The sequence below is a fragment of the Caretta caretta genome, chromosome 2 (assembly GCF_965140235.1).
Source record: "Caretta caretta isolate rCarCar2 chromosome 2, rCarCar1.hap1, whole genome shotgun sequence".
In the NCBI taxonomy this organism is placed as follows: Eukaryota; Metazoa; Chordata; order Testudines; family Cheloniidae; genus Caretta; species Caretta caretta.
In genome coordinates, this window is record NC_134207.1 from 119420729 (window position 1) to 119443229 (window position 22501).

At 44.6% G+C, this 22501-nt stretch overlaps 1 protein-coding gene across 2 annotated transcripts in view; it reads left to right on the top strand.

Moving 5' to 3' along the window:
- The window catches only part of ECI2 (enoyl-CoA delta isomerase 2), a 64847-nt gene that overhangs the window by 495 nt on the left and 41851 nt on the right, over nt 1-22501 (top strand). The window lies entirely within an intron of this gene.

The following is a 22501-nucleotide window of genomic DNA, read 5'->3' on the forward strand; positions in this document are numbered from 1 at the left end:
CCCACTGTGGGCATGGCTGTGAGGTCCTGTGCAAGCTCCAGCTCCCTCCTCCAGGGTCCCACCCTACAGGACATGCCACCCACCCCAGTCCCTGAGAACACCCAGCTACTCCCAAGGAGAGGGAGAACTAGGGAACAATAGGGGCCAGAGAGCCCAGCAGGGAGGGGAAAGGGTCCGGGTGGTCTATGTATTGGCAACAGGCATCCTTACAGTGAGGCATCAGTGACAGTCACTTCTGCTGGCTTTGGCCAGGGTTGGCCTTTGAAGAAAAATTCTAGTGCTGATGTTAACGTGTAACAAACTTCTTCCTCCTGCAGAGCTAGGTAACTCTTGTTTTAGCGTCTCACTTTTCACACATAGGCTAATAGGTGTTTTCTGCTGCCAGAAAAATTGTTTTTGCTCAGTTCATTCCCTCAATTTATTTTGCAGGCTGCAGGGTCATTTTTTATTACAAAATAGTCCTGTTGAATTTTAACCACTTCTTTGTCATTTAAGACATGTTATCTTTCTAAGTTAAAAGTAATAGTCTTGCTATCAAGTTGTGTTTATTCCCAGTGTTTAGTTAATATAAACAGCTCTAGGGGTCACAAGCTGTCTCACATGTTCTCTTCTCTGCAGTGATACAGTTGCTGTCAGTGTTAGAGAGAAAATATAATAGAAATTTTATAAACTTTTAAAGTGGCATGAACATGTTAGGTCTTTTTCAAATATTTACATGCTTAAAGATAAACATGCAAGTAGTCCTACTGAGGTTGTGGAATTAATTTCATTCTTAAAGTTTAGCATATGTATAAATAGTTGCAGTATTTGGAACTCGAACACTTCTTGTTCAGTGAAGATTTAAAACTGTCTTGTAAAGAGTTAGTAACCAAAAAACCTGCAGTATTGTGGTTGCTTGTGAGAACCAGAAAGTGAAACTGACAAGTCTTTTCTTCATCAAGGCTGAATGAATTGCCAAATAGTATTGGTAGTGAATGAATTTGTTTCAGAGTAACAGCCATGTTAGTCTGTATTCGCAAAAAGAAAAGGAGTACTTGTGGAACCTTAGAGACTAACCAATTTATTTGAGCATAAGCTTTCGTGAGCTACAGCTCACTTCATCGGATGGGAGCTGTAGCTCACGAAAGCTTATGCTCAAATAATTTGGTTAGTCTCTAAGGTGCCACAAGTACTCCTTTTCTTTTTGAATGAATTTGGTTTTTTAGTAACATCAACTGATTTTAAAAACAGATTTTTACCCCAAAGTGTCCCTTTAAGTTCTAAAAGATTTTCAGAGAGTGCTGAATGAAAGTCACAGATCCACAATATTTTAAAGTTGTAAATTTTCAGAGAGAACCTGGTCCTTTATTTCAAAACAGAGGAGTTTATTTTAAACCAGTAATTCCACTGTTGAATAATTCAAAGGAGATCTGCTGATCTTTTCTAAAGATAGCACATAATCCTCAATGACAGAAGTGCTCCAAGTAGTAACAGGCAAAATAGGCTGTCAGTGTTTGTTTATATGAGCACTTACTATGGGGCAAGCTGAGGTGTAAATCTGTAAGCTGCTTGATCTTGTGACCTTTATCATCTTGTTCTAATTGACAATTCAGCTCCAATAGTGCTCTGTCAAGTTCTCCCATATGATGTGTCTACATAGAGAGCATGATATACAAGGATGGAGTGAGCAAGTAAAATGGGTTCCGGGGAGAAATTTGAGGCTTCTGACACTCCAAACAAGATAAACTATTACATTGCAGCCAGGAGCACCCGAGGGAAACAATTTGTTGGTAGATATTTTCGTCATCTTCAGACATGTGCATGTGAGAGGGTAAATCCATTAGGTTGATTGAAAAAAAACCTTCATTTGAAATGTGCCTGTCAAGTTTAAAAAAGATATTAAAGCACTGTAATAGTTATACAATACATAAGCTTGAACCAAAATTTCAGATCCAAATACTTCTGAACACTGAAGTGCTTGAAATCCAGATTCTAATTTGGTGACTTGAATCATCTCTCAAAGGTACTTTTAAAAAAAAAAATAGTTCATTGCTCTGCTATAAAACAGCTGAGTTCAACTTTGGTAGCTTTTTTTTGGCTCATATGACATTAATAGCACGCCAAAAATGTGGCTGTTTTTTGTGTATCCTTTATCAGCTTTGACTTGACAAAAGGTTTGGGCCTGGTATCCTCCCCTCTGAGGCATTTGATCAACACATGTTGACCTATATCAAAATCATCCCAACAGTCAAGCTCACAAACCTATTTTTCTGTAAAAAGAAAAGGAGTACTTGTGGCACCTTAGAGACTAACCAATTTATTTGAGCATGAGCTTTCGTGAGCTACAGCTCAGTGAGCTCAGTAGCTCACGAAAGCTCATGCTCAAATAAATTGGTTAGTCTCTAAGGTGCCACAAGTACTCCTTTTCTTTTTGCGAATACAGACTAACACGGCTGTTCCTCTGAAACCTATTTTTCTGTCTCGTTCATTCTTCGCTGTCTGCTGGGGACTATCCACTCTGCTGCTCCTTTCAGCTGGGATTCAGTTAGTGGCAGCTGGTGATTGACAGGTGAGGCACCTATCACAAACTCTGACATTCCAATATACACGTTCCTCCTTGCAGTCCTGGCCTGGAAGGGGGAGTGCCTTTGTTCTGCCCTTCCAAGGCAGCAGCCTCCCCATTGCATTTGCAGATGTCCAGTGTCACTGGCCCTGTGGTTGTGCAGGGAGCCCTCTGCAACTCTGCTGTCATACAGCACTCTCTCACCAGCCAGGAGTGTGGGAGCCGTCCCAGGGCAGGAATTGTTCAGCAGTGGGGTGGCCTCCCCCCACAGCCAGGGGCTCACTGGGTTCTTTGTAATCCTGGCCGGGAGTCTCTAATCTGCCAACCCAGGATGTCTACAGCTTCCCCTGCGACTTGTATCCTTGTGTCTTAGGCCCCTCAGTGGTGTAGGTAGGCCCCCTGCATTTCCACTGTATCAGTGCTGGGAGGGAACCCTGCATCCATTCTGGCAGAACTGCCTTAACTTCTGCAAGCCCTGGCTAGCACAACAGTGCCCTCAAAGTGGCTCCTCAGCAGGGTTAGTTGCCATAGTTACAAGGCAGCTTTGAGGCACTACTACCTATACTGTGATTTGAGCCTCATCTACAGCACTACATTTTTTTGGCATTACGGAGATGGAGAGGGTGTGAGTAACATGAATTTAAATCCAATCACAAGTGCTTCTTCTGGATATATGTATATATAAATAAAAAAAATAACTGTCCTTAATCTTTATATACACAAAAATGTAGCTTTTGGGAATTGGCTTCTGAATTCTTTGGTTAAGCTGTGCCTCACTTGCTTAAGCTGATGAGCCACCCCTGGATAGAGGCCATCCATATAACAGTTCAGACCAACTGCACCAGTATTTCCCCTGGGGCTCCAGCAAGGGCACCACTGTCAGGCTTTCAGCTCCCCACCCATTGCATTTCTTTGGTGAGACTCATGTCCCACTTCCTTCTGACCAACTATTTCTAGGCTGCATAGTTCTGATATAAGCTTATTGGCATGCATCATCCCAGTTCTAACATGGGCTCTGGCAGGAGCAATCCTTCAGTACCCTGCCCAAGGGATTTCCTTTGTGATAACAAGTTCAACACAGCTTCAGCTCAGAAAAAGTACCCAGTTTTATGAACCTCAGTAGGCCAAGTCCTTCCAACCCTACTCTAAGGTCTAGGGTCTTTCATACCAGAGGTTTTGTCCATTTGCTGGATCAGGAAGAAGGCCCTGAGCCAGTTTAAAACCAGGCTATTTATCCAAAAATCATTTATTGGTCTCTGGAGAATCCAGTTTGAACTAGTATATGTGGATCTTTCCAGGGAGTAGAGTTTCTCTGGAGATATTACAACCTGAGTGAATTTAACTAATCACCCCTGCCTGCTGTTCTCCTGTTTACTCTTCTCATGGAAATACAATGACACAGAGATGAAAATTAATTGTATTAAAATGTAAAGATATTAAGCTCAGTTGAATAAGGCTTAACTCAATTAAGTAAGGTTTGTCCAAGATATTATTCTGTCACAACCTCCTCCTATCCACATGTCCCTTGGTCTTCCTCCACTCTGTCCTTATCGCTAATAACCCCAGTTGATATGAGCTAGAAAGTTTGTGCCACCTATCTACAATTCTTATGACAGACCAATCTTCCATCCCCACTGTGAAGGGACCAGTAAAGAAGTATGGTGTTATCCCTTTTTGGCCTGAGTGGCTAGCCAAAAATATGGGGTCTTGCAGGTGGTTCTTCTTAGGGGGAGAAATTGAGGGTGGAGTCGGGTACCTTTGATGCAATCTTGTTTGTTTGTACAAACAAAGGAATGTACAAAATCCTGTTTTTTCCTTGAAGCTGTAAGCAAAGAAACTCTTAGCCAGCACCACACTATGCTTGTCCAGGCTGTGACAATCTGTCCGTTGTGTCATTCTCGCTTTCTCACGCACATGTTTCCCCCCCACACTCCAGGATACCTAGGGAGCACTCTGCTTGCATAGTTCAAATTCCTGAGTTGCCTCAGGTGTGCCTTTGTTCTGAGTGGTGACATGTGCCTGTCCTTTGATTTGGAGACAACAATTATTTCATAAAGGAGTTTAACTGTTTCTAATGGAGAGCGGCAGTTACACCCACCAGCCGCAAAATGGTTTAATTTAACGCATCCCATAACAGTACAGTCATTGGATATACTAAGGGGCCAATCCTGATTCCACTGAAGTCAGCAGGGGTATTGTGATGAAATATGTATTTCTATTTGATAGAAGTTAATTAGAGTTTTGGGGCACTATAAGATTTAGGTCTATTAATTTCCTTGATCTTTAGTGCTTGGGTTTTGTAAGTGATAAGGTAAGTGTGATACACTTGTCACTTAGTAACATTTACTAGTATTTTAAATGTTACTCTCTCAGTCTCTAAGGTGCCACTAGTACTCCTTTTCTTTTTGCGAATACAGACTAAGCCCTGGTCTACACTAGGACTTTAGGTCGAATTTAGCAGCGTTAAATCGATGTAAACCTGCACCCGTCCACACGATGAAGCCCTTTATTTCGACTTAAAGGGCTCTTAAAATCGATTTCCATACTCCACCCCTGACAAGTGGATTTGCGCTTAAATCGGCCTTGCCGGGTCGAATTTGGGGTACTGTAGACACAATTCGACGGTATTGGCCTCCGGGAGCTATCCCAGAGTGCTCCATTATGACCGCTCTGGACAGCACTCTCCACTCAGATGCACTGGAAAAGAACTGCGAACTTTTGAATCTCATTTCCTGTTTGGCCAGCGTGGCAAGCTGCAGGTGACCATGCAGAGCTCATCAGCATAGGTGACCATGATGGAGTCCCAGAATCGCAAAAGAGCTCCAGCATGGACCGAACGGGAGGTACGGGATCTGATCGCTGTTTGGGGAGAGGAATCCGTGCTATCAGAACTCCGTTCCAGTTTTCGAAATGCCAAAACCTTTGTCAAAATCTCCCAGGGCATGAAGGACAGAGGCCATAACAGGGACTCGAAGCAGTGCCGCGTGAAACTTAAGGAGCTGAGGCAAGCCTACCAGAAAACCACAGAGGCAAACGGCCGCTCCGGGTCAGAGGCCCAAACATGCCGCTTCTATGATGAGCTGCGTGCCATTTTAGGGGGTTCAGCCACCGCTACCCCAGCCGTGTTGTTTGACTCCTTCAATGGAGATGGAGGCAACACGGAAGCAGGTTTTGGGGACGAAGAAGATGATGATGAGGAGGAGGTTGTAGATAGCTCACAGCAAGCAAGCGGAGAAACCGGATTTCCCGACAGCCAGGAACTGTTTCTCACCCTGGACCTGGAGCCAGTACCCCCCGAACCCACCCAAGGCTGCCTCCTGGACCCGGCAGGTGGAGAAGGGACCTCCGGTGAGTGTACCTTTTAAAATACTATACATGGTTTAAAAGCAAGCATGTGAAAGGATTAATTTGCCCTGGCATTCGCGGCTCTCCTGGATGTACTCCCAAAGCCTTTGCAAAAGGTTTCTGGGGAGGGCAGCCTTATTGCGTCCTCCATGGTAGGACACTTTACCATTCCAGGCCAGTAACACGTTCTCGGAAATCATTGTACAACAAAGCATTGCAGTGTATGTTTGCTGGCGTTCAAAAAACATCCGTTCTTTATCTCTCTGTGTTATCCTCAGGAGAGTGAGATATCATTCATGGTCACCTGGTTGAAATAGGGTGCTTTTCTTCAGGGGACACTCAGAGAAGCCCTTGTGGCACCTTAGAGACTAACCAATTTATTTGAGCATGAGCTTTCGTGAGCTACAGCTCACTTCATATGCATCCGATGAAGTGAGCTGTAGCTCACGAAAGCTCATGCTCAAATAAATTGGTTAGTCTCTAAGGTGCCACAAGTACTCCTTTTCTTTTTGCGAATACAGACTAACACGGCCATTACTCTGAAACCTGTCAGAGAAGCCCGTTCCTGCTGGGCTGTTTGCCTATGGCTGAACAGAAATGTTCCCCGCTGTTAGCCACGGGGAGGGTGGAGGGGGTAGCCATGCGGTGGGGGGAGGCAAAATGCGACCTTGTAACGAAAGCACATGTGCTATGTATGTAATGTTAACAGCAAGGTTTACCCTGAAAGAGTGTAGCCACTGTTTTATAAATGTGTCTTTTTAAACACCGCTGTCCCTTTTTTTTCCTCCACCAGCTGCATGTGTTTCAATGATCACAGGATCTTCTCCTTCCCAGAGGCTAGTGAAGATTAGGAAGAAAAAAAAACGCACTCGTGATGAAATGTTCTCTGAGCTCATGCTGTCCTCCCACACTGACATAGCACAGACGAATGCGTGGAGGCAAATAATGTCAGAGTGCAGGAAAGCACAAAATGACCGGGAGGAGAGGTGGTGGGCTGAAAAGAGTAAGTGGCGGGCTGAAGAGAGGGCTGAAGCTCAATTGTGGCGGCAGCGTGATGAGAGGAGGCAGGATTCAATGCTGAGGCTGCTGGAGGACCAAACCAGTATGCTCCAGTGTATGATTGAGCTGCAGCAGCCTGTAGTTGAACAGCTCCTGACTACTGTCCAGGCTGCCTGTGTACGGCTTCATGAGCCATGGCATTAAGGGGTAGGCTGGGTCCCCAAGGATACATATAGGCATTTCAACATCCCGAACAGTTATTTTCTGGTCTGGGAATAAAGTCCCTTCCTGCAGCTTTTGAAACAGACCAGAGTTCCTGAAGATGCGAGCGTCATGTACCTTTCCCAGCCATCCCACGTTGATGTTGGTGAAGCATCCCTTGTGATCCACCAGAGCTTGCAGCACTATTGAAAAGTACCCCTTGCGGTTTATGTACTCGGCGGCTTGGTGCTCCGGTGCCAAGATAGGGATATGGGTTCCGTCTATAGCCCCACCACAGTTAGGGAATCCTATTGCAGCAAAGCCATCCACTATGACCTGCACATTTCCCAGGGTCACTACCCTTGATATCAGCAGATCTTTGATTGCGTGGGCTACTTGCTTCACAGCAGCCCCCACAGTAGATTTGCCCACTCCAAATTGATTCCCGACTGACCTGTAGCTGTCTGGTGTTGCAAGCTTCCACAGGGCTATCGCCACTCGCTTCTCAACTGTGAGGGCTGCTCTCATCTTGGTATTCATGCGCCTCAGGGCAGGGGAAAGCAAGTCACAAAGTTCCATGAAAGTGCCCTTACGCATGCGAAAGTTTTGCAGCCACTGGGAATCGTCCCAGACCTGCAACACTATGTGGTCCCACCAGTCTGTGCTTGTTTCCCGAGCCCAGAATCGGCCTTCCACAGCATGAACCTGCCCCATTAGCACCATGATGCATGCATTGCCAGGGCCCATGCTTTCAGAGAAATCTGTGTCCATGTCCTGATCACTCACGCGACCGCGCTGACGTCGCCTACTCGCCCGGTATCGCTCTGCCAGATTCTGGTGCTGGAATACTGCTGGATAATGCGTGTGGTGTTTAATGTGCTCCTAATTGCCAAAGTGAGCTGAGCGACCTCCATGCTTGCCTTGGTATGGCGTCCGCACGGAAAAAAGGCGTGGAATGATTGTCTGCCGTTGCTCTGACGGAGGGAGGGGCGACTGATAACATGGCTTACAGGGTTGGTTTCAGGGAGCTAAAATCAACAAAGGGGGTGGCTTTACATCAAGGAGTATTTCAAGCAGGACTTCATGGAGGGTTCCAATAAGAAATGGTGCATCTAAGTTATTGTTCTTATTGCAACAAGGAGGTTAGTCTGGCCTCTGATTGATACATGGCTAGATTTACCTCGCTGCACCTTCTCTGTGAGTGACTGCAGTGTGACCTAGAGGAATGAGTCCCCTAGATGGGGAAGGGGGAGAAGCAAATGAGTACAAAACAAATCTGGTCTATTTCTTGTTTTGATCCACTCCATCTTTTACATCTTTGGCTGACAGCAGACGGTGCAGAAGGACTGCATGCCATCCACATCTCAGGGCTGCTCGGCAGAAGATGGTACAATAGGACTGCTAGCCATCCTCATCTCTTGCCTGCCTGGCAGAAGATGGTACAATACGACTGCGAGCAATCCATATCGCCTGGCTGCTCACCATAAGATGGTTCAATAGGACTGCTGAAGGACTAAAGAGAATGAGTTGATCAAGTCACTCCAAATTTAGTCCCTGCGCCCATGTCTGCCCAGGCGCTTCTGGCCGACATGGCCAGGAGCACCTCGGACATGACGATGACGGCTGCCAGTCCTATTGCACCGTCTGCTGCCACAAGGTGATGGGTTGCTGCTACTGTGTAGCAATGCAGTACCGCATCTGCCAGCACCCAGGAGACATACGATGACAGTGAGCTGAGCGGGCTCCATGCTTGCTGTGGTATGGCATCTGCACAGGTAACTCAGGAAAAAAGGCGCGAAACGATTGTCTGTCCTTGCTTTCACGGAGGGAGGGAGGGAACGGGGGGCCTGACGATATGTACCCAGAACCACCCGCGACAATGTTTTAGCCCCATCAGACATTGGGATCTCAACCCAGAATTCCAATGGGCAGCGGAGACTGTGGGAACTGGGATAGCTATCCACAGTGCAATGCTCTGGAAGTCGACTCTAGCCTCGGTACTGTGGAAGCACTCCGCCGAGTTAATGCACTTAATGCACTTAGAGCATTTTCTGTGGGGACACACACACTCGAATATATAAAACCGATTTCTAAAAAAACGACTTCTATAAATTCGACCTAATTTCGTAGTGTAGACATACCCTAAGACGGCTGCTATTCTGAAACCTCTCATTCTATGTGTTTCCATACATTCAAAACATTGTCTGAAAGCCCAGATCAGATAGATTCCTTTCTAGATTTCAAGGTCATTATAAGGATTAGAGTTGGGAAAAATCTTTTCCATTGTAGTGCCTATTTTCTTTGCTCCATAGTTTTGTTTTGTTATATAGTATGTTTTTGTATCAGTTTGCCTAAGTCAGTAGCTTATGGCTTTGTTTTTTTGTTTTTTTAAATAGAGCCTTAATGAAAAGGCATATCAAAATACCAAAAGTAAATGACACTGTATGTCTCCAAACAAGCATCAGGGCATTTGATCCAAAGTTTAATTGTGTCAGCTACATGACTCTAAATAACATTGTCATAAACATACAGCTAAGGGTAGCATAAAATCCCTCCTTTACCTATAAAGGGCTGAGAAGCTCAGATAACCTGGTTGGCACCTGACCAAAAGGACCAATAAGGGGAGAAGATACTTTCAAATCTATGGGGGAAGGTTTTTGTTTTGGGTTTTTGTGTTCTCTCCGGAGACAGAGAGAGACCAAACAAGTAATCCAGCTCCTACTGAAAGATACATATAAACTTCAGAAATAGTAAATAATAGCAAGGAAATGCGTTAGAGTATCTTTTGTTTTAGCTTGTGAATTTTCCCTGTGCTAAGAGGGACATTTATCCCTTTTTTTGTAACTTTGAAGTTTTGCCTAGAGGGGAATCCTCTGTGTTTTGAATCTGATTACCCGTAAAATTACCTTCCATCCTGATTTTACAGAGGTGCTTCTTTTATTTTGTTTTTATAATAAAGTTCTGTTTTTAAGAACCTGATTGGTTTTTAGTGTCCTAAAAACCCAAGGGGCTGGCCTGTGCTCACCTTGTTAACCGATTTGGTTGGTATATTATTCTCAAGCCTCCCCAGGAAAAGGGGTGAAGGGGTTTGGGGGGATGTTTTAGGGAAACAGGAACTCCAAGTGGTCCTTTTCCTGAATCTTTGTCTAACTCACTTGTGCCTTGGGGAAGTTTTTAACTTAAGCTGGCAGAAATAAGCTTAGGGGGTCTTTCATGTGGGTCCCCACATCTGTACCGCAGAGTTCAGAGTGGGGAGGGAACCCTGACAAATGTAAAAACAACTACATATTCACTTATCCCATTCCAAGGATGGAGCACAAACTGAGTCATCTTAAAATTGTAATGAAATACTTAGTAGAATTACACAGCACGTTTCTATATGACTTGTTCAGATAAAGTAGGGATGGTCATTAGATGAGTAAAGCATTTATCTTTCTCTGTCCTTCCAAAAAACTCTTTGTCTAATGTGTTTAACTTGTGCGGAGCCATAAATGCACAGTACTGGCAGTTGGAGAGCTGTTTTGGTAATTTCATTTTTTTTAAGAAGGAGCAGGAGTGGTGATGGGGGAAATTGCTATGGCTTCAATCGATTAAAGTCAGTGGGACTATTTGCATGTGTGAAGTTAAGCATATATATAAGTGTTTGCAGTATTTGGGTTCAAACGTGTAGCCATGACTTCTTATCTAATATGTTTCAGTTGCTTATTTTAGGATGTAAGGGTCTCAGGGGAAGGGCCTTGAGGAACAATGAGTATAATCTGGTTCTCTATAAATAGTTACTTAAATGTCCTTGTATGTTTCATATGTTGGGAGATAGTCCAATCTTTCAAAATACAATGAGATTCTTTGCTCAGAAATTGGTATCTTCATCAATAGCAAAGCAGTCCCATATGGTACAGTCCAATATAATTTTAATGAGGATTTGGGTTTGAGAATATGTACTGTGCAGAGAGGGTGGTGGGAAACTGAAGAGATTGTGTAGGCAAGATTGTTCTTGGACTTTTATTTTACAAACTTTCAAACTCTATTCTTAGTGAAGAACATGATTTTAATTACTTTAAACTATATTATGAACACTGATAGGACCAATTATTTGATCAGCTGGCATGAGATGAGGGAAATTGTGGGTTATTTAAGAAGTTGTCGCTCTAAATATGCAACCATAATAAGGGCTTGGATAATACACTGGAGTTGGACAGTGTAATTTTCTGCTCAAGCAGACATACCTGCACTTTCTTTGATTGAACTAGTACCCTAAAAATAGAGGTGTAGCCGCAGCAGTGCGATGAGCTGGATGGCCTAGCTTCCCCAATTATGATCCTATCCAGGACCCTAGGTACATAGGCAGGTGGCTAGCCTCTCTTGCTGCTTGTGCTGCTGCGGCTACACTTGTTTTTTACATGAGGTAGCTGAATCGGAGCAAGCATAGGTATGTCTACGGCCACATCTACACTACCTGCCGGATCAGTGGGTAGTGGTTGATCTATCGGGGATCGATTTATCGCGTCTAGTGTAGACGCAATAAGTAGATCCCTGATCGCTCTGCTGTCGACTCCGGAACTCCACCAGGGCGAGAGGTGGAAGCGGAGTCGACGGGGGAGCAGCGGCCATCGATCTGGCACTGCGAGGATGCGAAGTAAGTGATTCTAAATCAATCTAAGATACCTCGACTTCAGCTACACTATTCTTGTAGCTGAATTTGCGTATCTTAGATCGATCCCTGCCCCCCAGTGTAGACCAGGCCTACGTGAGCTGGAAATTACACTTCCAGTGTAGACATACCCTTAGTGGGTGTGCAGGATGTAGATGAGAAGGGCGGAATCAGGCTCAAAGTGCTGTATTAACAGTCTGCATCCTTTATTGTCGGAGTCTATCTTAAAAACATGCTTTCAAAACAAGTTTTAGAAATAGATAGTTCACTTTCTCCTGCATGGTGAATGGTCTGGAAGCTGCTATTTTTGGATAATTCCCGTAGGAATCCCAGTCTGATGTAGTTTAGGATTTGAGGGTCAGTCAGTCATGCTGTCTGTTAGCCCATGCGATCTCACTGACTATTGTGGGGTTGCTTAACTGTAACAAAGGACACAAGTTGATCGAAGGAATGCAGCTGCCATTTGCATTATTAGCAAGTGAGCTGGGGGAGACTTTGAAAGTTTGAGTTTAATTGTTTCTGGTGATTTAGCTTTTTTAAAATTAATTCAATTAATTTGATAAGAAAACAAAACTGATGTCAGGTTTTTTTAATTAGTTTCTCTTTTCCCCTGACTGCTATTCATTCTTCTCCTCCATTTTCTTTTTGGCTGGATTGTTTTCCTTAGTTATAAGGAATAGTATGAAGTATGTATATTTATCTCACATACCAATATTTTGTGCCCAAGCATTATATTAGAATGTGAATTGCAGGAGGTTTTTAGTCTTTTCTGAATATTCACTGTGTCTCCTCTGTGTGTTGCTGTCTCTTTGCTTTCGTATGTCTGCTCACATTTATCTTGAATTAAAAAAAAAAAACAAAGCCATTTGGTCATGCATTCACTGGGGTTTTTCATTTTGCAAGTCATTCTGTACATTAGGTTAGCAGCTCCCTATGTAATAGTTATTTTCAGGAACGGGAGGAAGGGTGGGGTGATGGTGAATAGGCACAGTGGAGGGAAGAAAAGTCTATAACCATGGATAGAACACATTCCCTCACAGAACCTGGAATTGTAGAAACTGAGGACTCCTGGGAGACACGAGATCAGATTTGCACAAGCGCTGAGCACTTAAAACCACAACTGAAGTTGATTAGGGCTGTGCTTTGAACATGTATAGTGCTGTAAAAATTCTAAATACTCTGAAAAGTCAGGCCTTGGATGTCTCAAGCTGGGACCAAAATTTAGTGGATACTTTTGACCTTAATTTCACATCCGTTCCACATCTGTAAAATGGGGATAATAACACAACTTAATCTCACAGAAGATAAGTGTTGTGAAGATAAATGCATTAATGTTTCTGAAGTACTCATACTATGAGAACATGAGAGAAACACTCGTGAAAATTAATAATTTTGTATTCAATGCAGGATTTGGATGGTGTCCATTAAATAAAGCCTGGGGCCACACATTCAGTGTTGAGGATAAAAAGAAATATCAAATAGCTGTCCATTCTCTGAATAAGGTGGGGAATGTCACTCACCGCTGGGCTGGCGCCTCCTCTTGGTTGCTCTGGGGATTAGCTTGAGGCCAGTGCCCCCAGTCTGCGGCTTGCACACTGTCACTGCATTTGCCTGTAGCCCCTCTCACAGCCTGAGGCACCATAGCACCCTCTTTGTCACTCAGCCCTACAGCTGTGTCATCATCTGTGTTCCCCCCACTTCCAGGGGTTAGTGTCTCAGTCCAATAATCATGCCACTTCCTCAGTGGCAAATGGAGGGCAGGGGGACCCTGGCCCACCCACTTCTCTGAGTCCCAGCCCAGGGACCCTGTGGATAGCAGCCTCCTGCTGTGATTCCCATGGCCCCAGCACCTTCTTCGCCCTTGCCTCAGGGCACTCAGCTGCGCAATCCCTGCAGTCCACCAGGAACTCTCCCTTGCTCCCCTGCTCCTTTCTTTTAGCCTGCTAGAGACACAGTCCTCATTATCTTGGCCATTATCTTTGAAAACTCATGGCGATCGGGGGAGTCCTGGACGACTGGAAGAAGGCTAATGTAGTGCCCATCTTTAAAAAAGGGAAGAAGGAGGATCCTGGGAACTACAGGCCAGTCAGCCTCACCTCAGTCCCTGGAAAAATCATGAAGCGGGTCCTCAAGGAATCAATTCTGAAGCACTTAGAGGAGAGGAAAGTGATCAGGAACAGTCAGCATGGATTCACCAAGGGCAAGTCATGCCTGACTAATTAATTGCCTTCTATGACGAGATAACTGGCTCTGTGGATGAAGGGAAAGCAGTGGATGTATTGTTTCTTGACTTTAGCAAAGCTTTTGACACGGTCTCCCACAGTATTCTTGCCAGCAAGTTAAAGAAGTATGGGCTGGATGAATGGATTATAAGGTGGATAGAAAGCTGGCTAGATTGTCGGGCTCAACGGGTAGTGATCAATGGTTCGGTATCAAGTGGAGTGCCCCAAGGGTCGGTCCTGGGGCCGATTTTGTTCAATATCTTCATAAATGATCTGGAGGATGGTGTAGATTGCACCCTCAGCAAATTTGCAGATGACACTAAACTAGGAGGAGAGGTAGGTATGCTGGAGCGTAGGGATAGGATACAGAGGGACCTAGACAAATTGGAGGATTGGGCCAAAAGAAATCTGATGAGGTTCAACAAGGACAAGTGCAGAGTCCTGCACTTAGGACGGAAGAATCCAATGCACCGCTAGAGACTAGGGACCGAATGGCTCGGCAGCAGTTCTGCAGAAAAGGACCTAGGGGTTACAGTGGACGAGAAGCTGGATATGAGTCAACAGTGTGCCCTTGTTGCCAAGAAGGCCAATGGCATTCTGGGATGTATAAGTAGGGGCATTGCCAGCAGATCGAGGGACATGATCATTCCCCTCTATTTGACACTGGTGAGGCCTCATCTGGAGTACTGTGTCCAGTTTTGGGCCCCACACTACAAGAAGGATGTGGAAAAATTGGAAAGAGTCCAGTGGAGGGCAACAAAAATGATTAGGGGACTGGAATACATGAGTTATGAGGAGAGGCTGAGGGAACTGGGGATGTTTAGTCTACGGAAGAGAAGAACGAGGGGGGATTTGATAGCTGCTTTCAACTACCTGAAAGGGGGTTCCAAAGAGGATGGCTCTAGACTGTTCTCAGTGGTAGCAGATGACAGAACAAGGAGTAATGGTCTCAAGTTGCAGTGGGGAGGGAGGTTTAGGTTGGATATTAGGAAAAACTTTTTCACTAGGAGGGTGGTGAAACACTGGAATGCCTTACCTAGGGAGGTGGTGGAATCTCCTTTCTTAGAAGTTTTAAGGTCAGGCTTGACAAAGCCCTGGCGGGGATGATTTAATTGGGGATCGGTCCTGCTTTGAGCAGGGGGTTGGACTAGATGACCTCCTGAGGTCCCTTCCAACCCTGATATTCTATGATTCTATGATTCTCATTGCTTAGGCTCCCAGTAGCAACTGATTCTGCTCGCCCCTGTGGCTCTTCTTATATGGTCCTGCTTGGCCTGGATTGGCTGTTCCTCACAGTGTCTCTCCTATTGGCTCCTTCCCGTGCAGCCTTCCTAGGGGTCTGTTCACCCCTTAAATGCTGGTGTGGGGTGGATGCTCCATCCCAGGGGGGCTGGGGAAACAATAGTATGTGAACATGTAATTAAAGACTGTATCATAATATGCACAAGGGGGCTGAAAAGGTTGCATATTTGCACTTTGATTAATCGCAGCTGAATAGGGTGGGGACTTTGACTGCAGACTTTGTTTACAGGAAAGCAGCATATGGTGGGAGATCTTGCTTGTGGAAGCTCCAGAACTTGATGTAGTAAACTTATCTTTCCAGAAAGCAAGTCTTATTGTTGAAGGTGTAACATTAGTACATACTTGGGTCTGGATGTCCTTATGCATTGCTAAGGAACTACAGAGCTTCTCATTTGTAAGTCAACAGTTAGAGCTAGGCTAGGCTAGATTCAGTAGGGATTAAAAATTGTTTCCATCTAATGGCTATTTGGAATCTATATGAGAAATTTGGTGGGTCTCAGTTCTCACTCCCACATCACAAACTCACTAGCATGCTGTCATAAATCCAAAAGTGGCCTGACGGTGTCTACTATGAGGGGAAAAGTGCTGGTGGCGTGGAAGAGGTGAACCTCTCCCTGACCCTTGGGCGTATGCAGCGACAGCAGATCAATGAGCTGTGCACTAACTACGTGCCGACGTTCTCAGCCATCCCAGGACTAACTGAACGGGCATACCACTCCGTTGATACAGGTAATGCTCACCCAATTAAAGTACAACCTTACCGGGTGTCTCCTCAAGCTAAAACTGCTATAGAACGGGAGATCGAGGACATGCTACAGATGGGTGTAATCCGCCCTTCTGGCAGTGCATGGGCATCTCCAGTGGTTCTAGTTCCCAAACCAGATGGGGAGATACGTTTTTGCATGGACTATTGTAAGCTAAATGCTGTAACTCGCCCAGACAACTATCCAATGCCATGCACAGATGACCTATTAGAGAAACTGGGAAGGGCCCAGTTCATCTCTACCTTGGACTTGACCAAGGGGTACTGGAAGGTACTGCTAGATGAATCCGCCAAGGAAAGGTCAGCCTTCACCACACATCTCGGGCTGTATGGATTTATTGTACTCCCTTTCAGGCTGCGGAATGCACCCGCCACCTTCCAAAGACTTGTAGATGGTCTCCTAGCGGGATTAGGAGAATATGCAGTCACCTGCCTTGACGATGTGGCCATATTTTCGGATTCCTGGGCAGAACACCTGGAACATCTACAAAAAGTCTTTGAGCGCATAAGGGAGGCAGGACTAACTGTTAAGGCTAAGAAGTGTCAAATAGGTCTAAACAGAGTGACTTACCTTGGACACCAGATGGGTCAAGGAACTATCAACCCTCTACAGGCCAAAGTGGATGCTATCCAAAAGTGGCCTGTCCCAAAGTCAAAGAAACAGGTCCAATCCTTCTTAGGTTTGGCCGGATATTTGTACTGCAATTTGTACAGGCGATTTATACCACAATACAGCCAAATTGCTGCGCCACTGACAGACCTAACCAAAAAGAAACAGCCAAATGCCGTTCAGTGGACCGAAGAGTGTCAGAAGGCCTTTAACCAGCTTAAAGTGACACTTATGTCTGACCCTGTGCTATGGGCCCCAGACTTTGACAAACCATACCTAGTAACCACAGATGCGTCCAAGCGTGGTGTGGGAGCAGTTTTAATGCAGGAAGGACCGGATCAAGAATTCTACCCTGTAGTGTTTCTCAGCAAGAAGCTGTCTGAGAGGGAAAGCAACCGGTCAGTCAGTGAAAAAGAATGTTACGCTATTGTGTACGTTCTGGAAAAGCTACACCCATATGTTTGGGGACGGCGTTTCCACCTGCAAACCGACCATGCTGCGCTACAGTGGCTTCATACTGCCACGGGAAATAACAAAAAACTTATTCGGTGGAGTTTAGCTCTCCAAGATTTTGATTTCGACATCCAACACATCTCAGGAGCTTGTAACAAAGTGGCTGATGCACTCTCCCATGAAAGTTTCCCAGAATCAACTGTTTAAAATCGTCCTTGAGATGTGGAAAATATTGTTAGTCTTTATATACTTGGTCGTATATTTAGAGGTGCATGTGTCTTATTAACTCTGTTTTCTCCTAGAGCTCCAGGAAGAAATCACAGCCAGCGTTTCACCCTATCTGTGATTTGGGGTGTGTGTCATAAATATAAAGGGAAGGGTAAACACATTTAAATCCCTCCTGGCCAGAGGAAAAATCCTTTCACCTGTAAAGGGTTAAGAAGCTAGGATAACCTCGCTGGCACCTGACCAAAATGACCAATGAGGAGACAAGATGCTTTCAAAGCTGGACGGGGGGAGAAACAAAGGGTTCTCTCTGTCTGTGTTGTCTTTTGCTGGAACCAGACCAGGAATGCAGGTCAGAACTTCTGTAAAGGGCTAATAAGCAATCTAGTTAGATATGCGTTCGATTCTGTTTTGTTTAAATGGCTGATAAAATAAGTTGTGCTGAATGGAATGTAGATTCCTGTTTTTATGTCTTTTTGTAACTTAAGGTTTTGCCTAGAGGGATTCTCTATGTTTTGAATCTGATTACCCTGTAAGGTATTTACCATCCTGATTTTACAGAGGTGATTCTTTTACTTTTTCTTCAATTAAAATTCTTCTTTTAAGAACCTGATTGCTTTTTCATTTTTCTTAAGATCCAGGGGTTTGGGTCTGTGTTCACCTATACAAATTGGTGAGGATTTTTATCAAGCCTTCCTCAGGAAAGGGGGTGTAGGGTTTGGGAGGATTTTGGGGGGAAAGACGTTTCCAAGCGGGCTCTTTCCCTGTTATATGTTTGTTAGACACTTGGTGGTGGCAGCAATAAAGTCCAATGGCAAAAGGTAAAATAGTTTGCACCTTGGGAAGTTTTAACCTAAGCTGGTAAAAATAAGCTTAGGGGGTCTTTCATGCAGGTCCCCACATCTGTACCCTAGAGTTCAGAGTGGGGAAGGAACCTTGACACACGCTTTGCGCTAATTAGAATACTCAGCAGAAAAGCTGAGCCATGGAAACTGAACTGTCTCTGCCAATCTTAGTTACTAGCACCTCCCTCCTCCTCCTACCCCCTATACACACGCTACCCATAAGAAGTGAGGCCTTCGGGGTGTGTGTGTGTGTGTGTGTGTGTGTGAAAAGCTTGCTCTAATGCTGTCTTGTAAATAATAAACAGAGGACTCCATTCACCAAGGCAGTCAAGCCACTGCCTTTCACCAACATTACATCCATATGATTTTTCTTATGCTGAAGTTTGTAGTTACATATAAATTACATTCAAATATGTAAATTATCTCATTGAATACATTGCGTAAAGTGTCACATGGAATTATACAACTTGGCACCTATGAACCTTCATTTTTAGGGGTGGATGAATGAAGAAGAAAGAACAGCTTGATTTAAAGAGACATGGTTGAATTTGCTGTGTTGCCTTTTTGTTTTTATTAAAGCTGGTAAGTGGCAAACTTCAATATAAAATTTGATGAATAAATGTGGAACTAGAAGATGTCATTTTTAGTCACTTCTTCCTGTAATAACAGCACTTAAAACAATTTTCCAATTTAAATGGGAGTCTCTTCAGTAAGCTTACATGTACTCAATAAGCAAATTCATAAGCAGAATACATGTATACATTATACGTTTTTCTCAATGTTTGTTTTGATCATGATCAGGGAAATATGAAGTTTGATCAGCAGAACATGAAAGTTCATCAACTAAAATGTGCACCTTAATCAGTAAAACGTACAAACTGAAGAGCCTGTAGTATATAGCTCAATTAGGGAGGAGAGCATTTTGCCCTGTAAAGTATAGTCATTCATGTAGCTTGCCCATTAAATTGTAAGTTTTTCTCTCCAAGCTGTGTGGAAAAATTAACTGAAGTATGCAGATTGAACATCTTAAGATATGGGGGGAAACTGAGAACATGCAAATTCTGTGATCAGCAGGACTTCTGCCTTCATTTAAAAACAGAGCTCTCTTAGCAGGTTTCCTACAGGTAAACAATGTTGATTTAATGTAGCTGGTTAATAATAAAAAATAATCAAATCCAGGTCAGAAAACATGCCTTGATAGACCTCAGATTTGCTTATTACCGTGTCTAGAGGGGGGAAAAGCAAAACATATATTAGTTTAAACAGTTTAAGATCCTAAACTAAACATAAGTAGCATTAAAAATTACTGTCCACTTTATTTTAGAGACCATCTCAGGTTACATAATGCTGTATAAAACACTTAGGCAATTTATGTCCTCAAGGAGTTCTCAAAGAAATTGAAAGGAAAAAAAGGCTTTCAAAGAGGACGGGGAGCACTGGGAATGGGAGGCTATTCCCTACAGGGGGCAGCATGAAAGAAATTGCTGCTTCTTTCTTTTTTCATTTATCCTGCTTTTCCTGGTGAGGGTTGCAGCAGCAGCATGGAGAGTAGGAAGGACCGGACCTCCCTTTCCTCTGCAACAGGTTCCAGCTCCTAAGGGATTCCCCACCATTCACAGGCCTGCTGGGGGGAGATAATCTCTCCAGCATGTCCTGGGTCAGCCTCAGGGCCTCCTCCCAATGGGATGTGCCTGGTAGAGTTCCAAAGGAAGACTCCTAGGAGGCATCCTTATCGGGTGCCCTGAACCAGCTCAGCAGGCTCCTCTCTATCAGGAGGAGTAGAGGCTTTACTCCAAGGCCCTCCCGAATAGCTGAGCCCTTCATCCTGTCTCTGAGAATAAACCCAGCCACCTTGCAGAGAAACCTCATTTCAGCTGTTTGTACCTGCTATCTCGTCCTTTTGGTCATTACCCAAATTTCATGACCGTAAGCGAGGACAGGGACATGGATTGACCTGTACACCTAGAGCTGCGTATGAGAACTCAGCTCCTGCTTTACCACCATGGATCGGTACAGCACCACCACACCAATAAGCCCATCGATCCCACACTCCTGCTTACCATCACTCGTGAACAAAATGAACTCTTCCACTGAGGACAGCTGCTCCCCCATCACCTGGAGAGAGCCGTCCACTTTCTTCTAGGAGAGGGCCATGACCTCCAATTTGGAGGTGCTGATTCTCATCCCAACACTTCACACTGGCAGCGAAATGTTCGAGTGCACATCAGAGATTACAGTCTGAAGAAGTAAGAAGGACATCATCATCTGCAAACACCAGAGACGGCCACCTTCTAGTTCCTGTACCAGATGCACTCCAGAGGTCAGCTGCATCTTGATCTTGTGTCTGTGAAAATTACATACAGAAGTGGGGACAAGATGCACCCTGGGCGAAGTCTAACGCCCATCTTGAATGAACTCCGCGTAATGCCAAGAATACGAACACAGCTCTCACCCCAAGAATAGCGGGACCTGATAGCACGCAAAAGTAGCGCTGGCACCTCGTACTCCTGCAGCACTTCCCATAGGACATCTCAGGGAATTCAGTCATATGCCTTCCCCAGGCCCACAAAACAGGGATACTGGATGAGCAAATTCCCACGGCCCCTCGGGTATCTGTGAGTGAGCAAAGAGCTGGTCCGTTGTTCCACGGCTGGGATGGAATCCACATTGTTCCTCCTGAATCCGAGGTTCAGCTGATGGGCATAACCTCCTTTCCAGCACCCTGGCATAGGCTTTGCTGGGGGGAGGCTGAGGAATGTCATCCCCCAATAGTTGGAAACACCCTCTCATCTCCTTTCTTAATGCTTGGGACCACCACCCCGGTTTGCAAGTCCAGAGATACTGCACCCATCTTCCATGCAAGATTGAAGAGGTGAGTAAACCACAACATCCCAACATTGTCCAGTGGTTTCAGCACCTCCGGACAAATCTCGTCCACCACTGCTAACTTACCACTACGAAGGCACTTTACCACCGTAGCGACCTCAACAACAGTAATAGATCCAACCTCACTGGAGGTTTCCAGCGCTGCCTCCTGAAAGGAGGGCATGTCCACCAGGTTGAGGAGTTCCTCGCAGTGCTCTTTCTGCCTCTCAACAATCTCCTCAAGTCTAGGTCAGTGTTACATCACCCTTGCTGAGAACAGCCTGGGCAACGTCGTGCCGACCCCTCCTAAGGTGAACAGTTTGCTAGAACACCTTTTGAGGCCATTCGGTAGTCATTCTCCATGGTCTTTCCAAACTCCTCCCAAGCCCAGGCTTTCACTTCAATGACCACCTCATCCCTCTTGGCCAACCACTATCTCTCTCTGCTGTTATCAGGAGTCCAGTTTGTGAGCATTTCTCTGAAGGCCGCCTGCTTCACCTTGACAGCTACTCTCACCACTGGTGTCCACCAGAGGGTCCTAGGGTTAGAAAGAAATTACCTTTAAAACTAAAACAAAGATTTCAAACTTATGCCACCTCCTGCTACCTGAGTAAGTAGACAATTACTTACTTTTTTCCTGCCCTCTTGCGTGATTATACATATTAGAATACTGTTGTTCCAGTTGTCTGGACTCCTGTTGTCTGTAGGCCATATTTGCTTTCTCCTTATGTTATTTTTTGTCCTGCCCCTTGCACTGCCTAAATAGTTGATATAGTTTATTCTTTCACAGAAGAAGAAAAGGGAGGGGGGGAAAGGGGAACCAACAAGAACCCTAATATTAACTTTTTTTTTAAAAAAAAGAAGACCAGGTTTAATCCTCCAGAGAATGTAAATTCATCCTGCCTCTCATTTAAAATGAAGATCAACAATGAGTCAAGTGACACATGAGATAAACTTTAATATGATTGCAAATAGACTTTTTAGGTAGCTAATTTGCATATATTTGCCCCGATCCTGCAAAGAAGCGCGTGTGTGTGTGTGTTTTTGCAGAACCATGGACTCAGTATGGCTTTTATGACTAAAAGTGTCTTCCAAAAAGCTTTAAAGAATCCTAGAACGAATAGTTGGGCAACAACAGATAACTCGCTGATGGTATGATGACTACGAGAATCTCTGGACATACTTATATGTTTGTGTTCCACTGTCCTGGTTATTATTGTATTAAGTGTCTTGCTCATTGTTTTGTTTGTGCTTGCGTTTTATGTACTTTAAGCAATCCAGCACAAAATAAAGTAAAATACCTCTAGTCATTTGGCTGGAAATGTGGTTGTGCGTGGGCATTTTGTCAATAGATATTGTGTGCCCTGAAACATGATCACTGGGCAGCAAGATTTGAATATTTAGCCTAACAATTCTGCAGCAGTGCACTACAGAAGGAGACAAATCGTTAAAATCTGTTAGTGAAGCCAAACTATGGT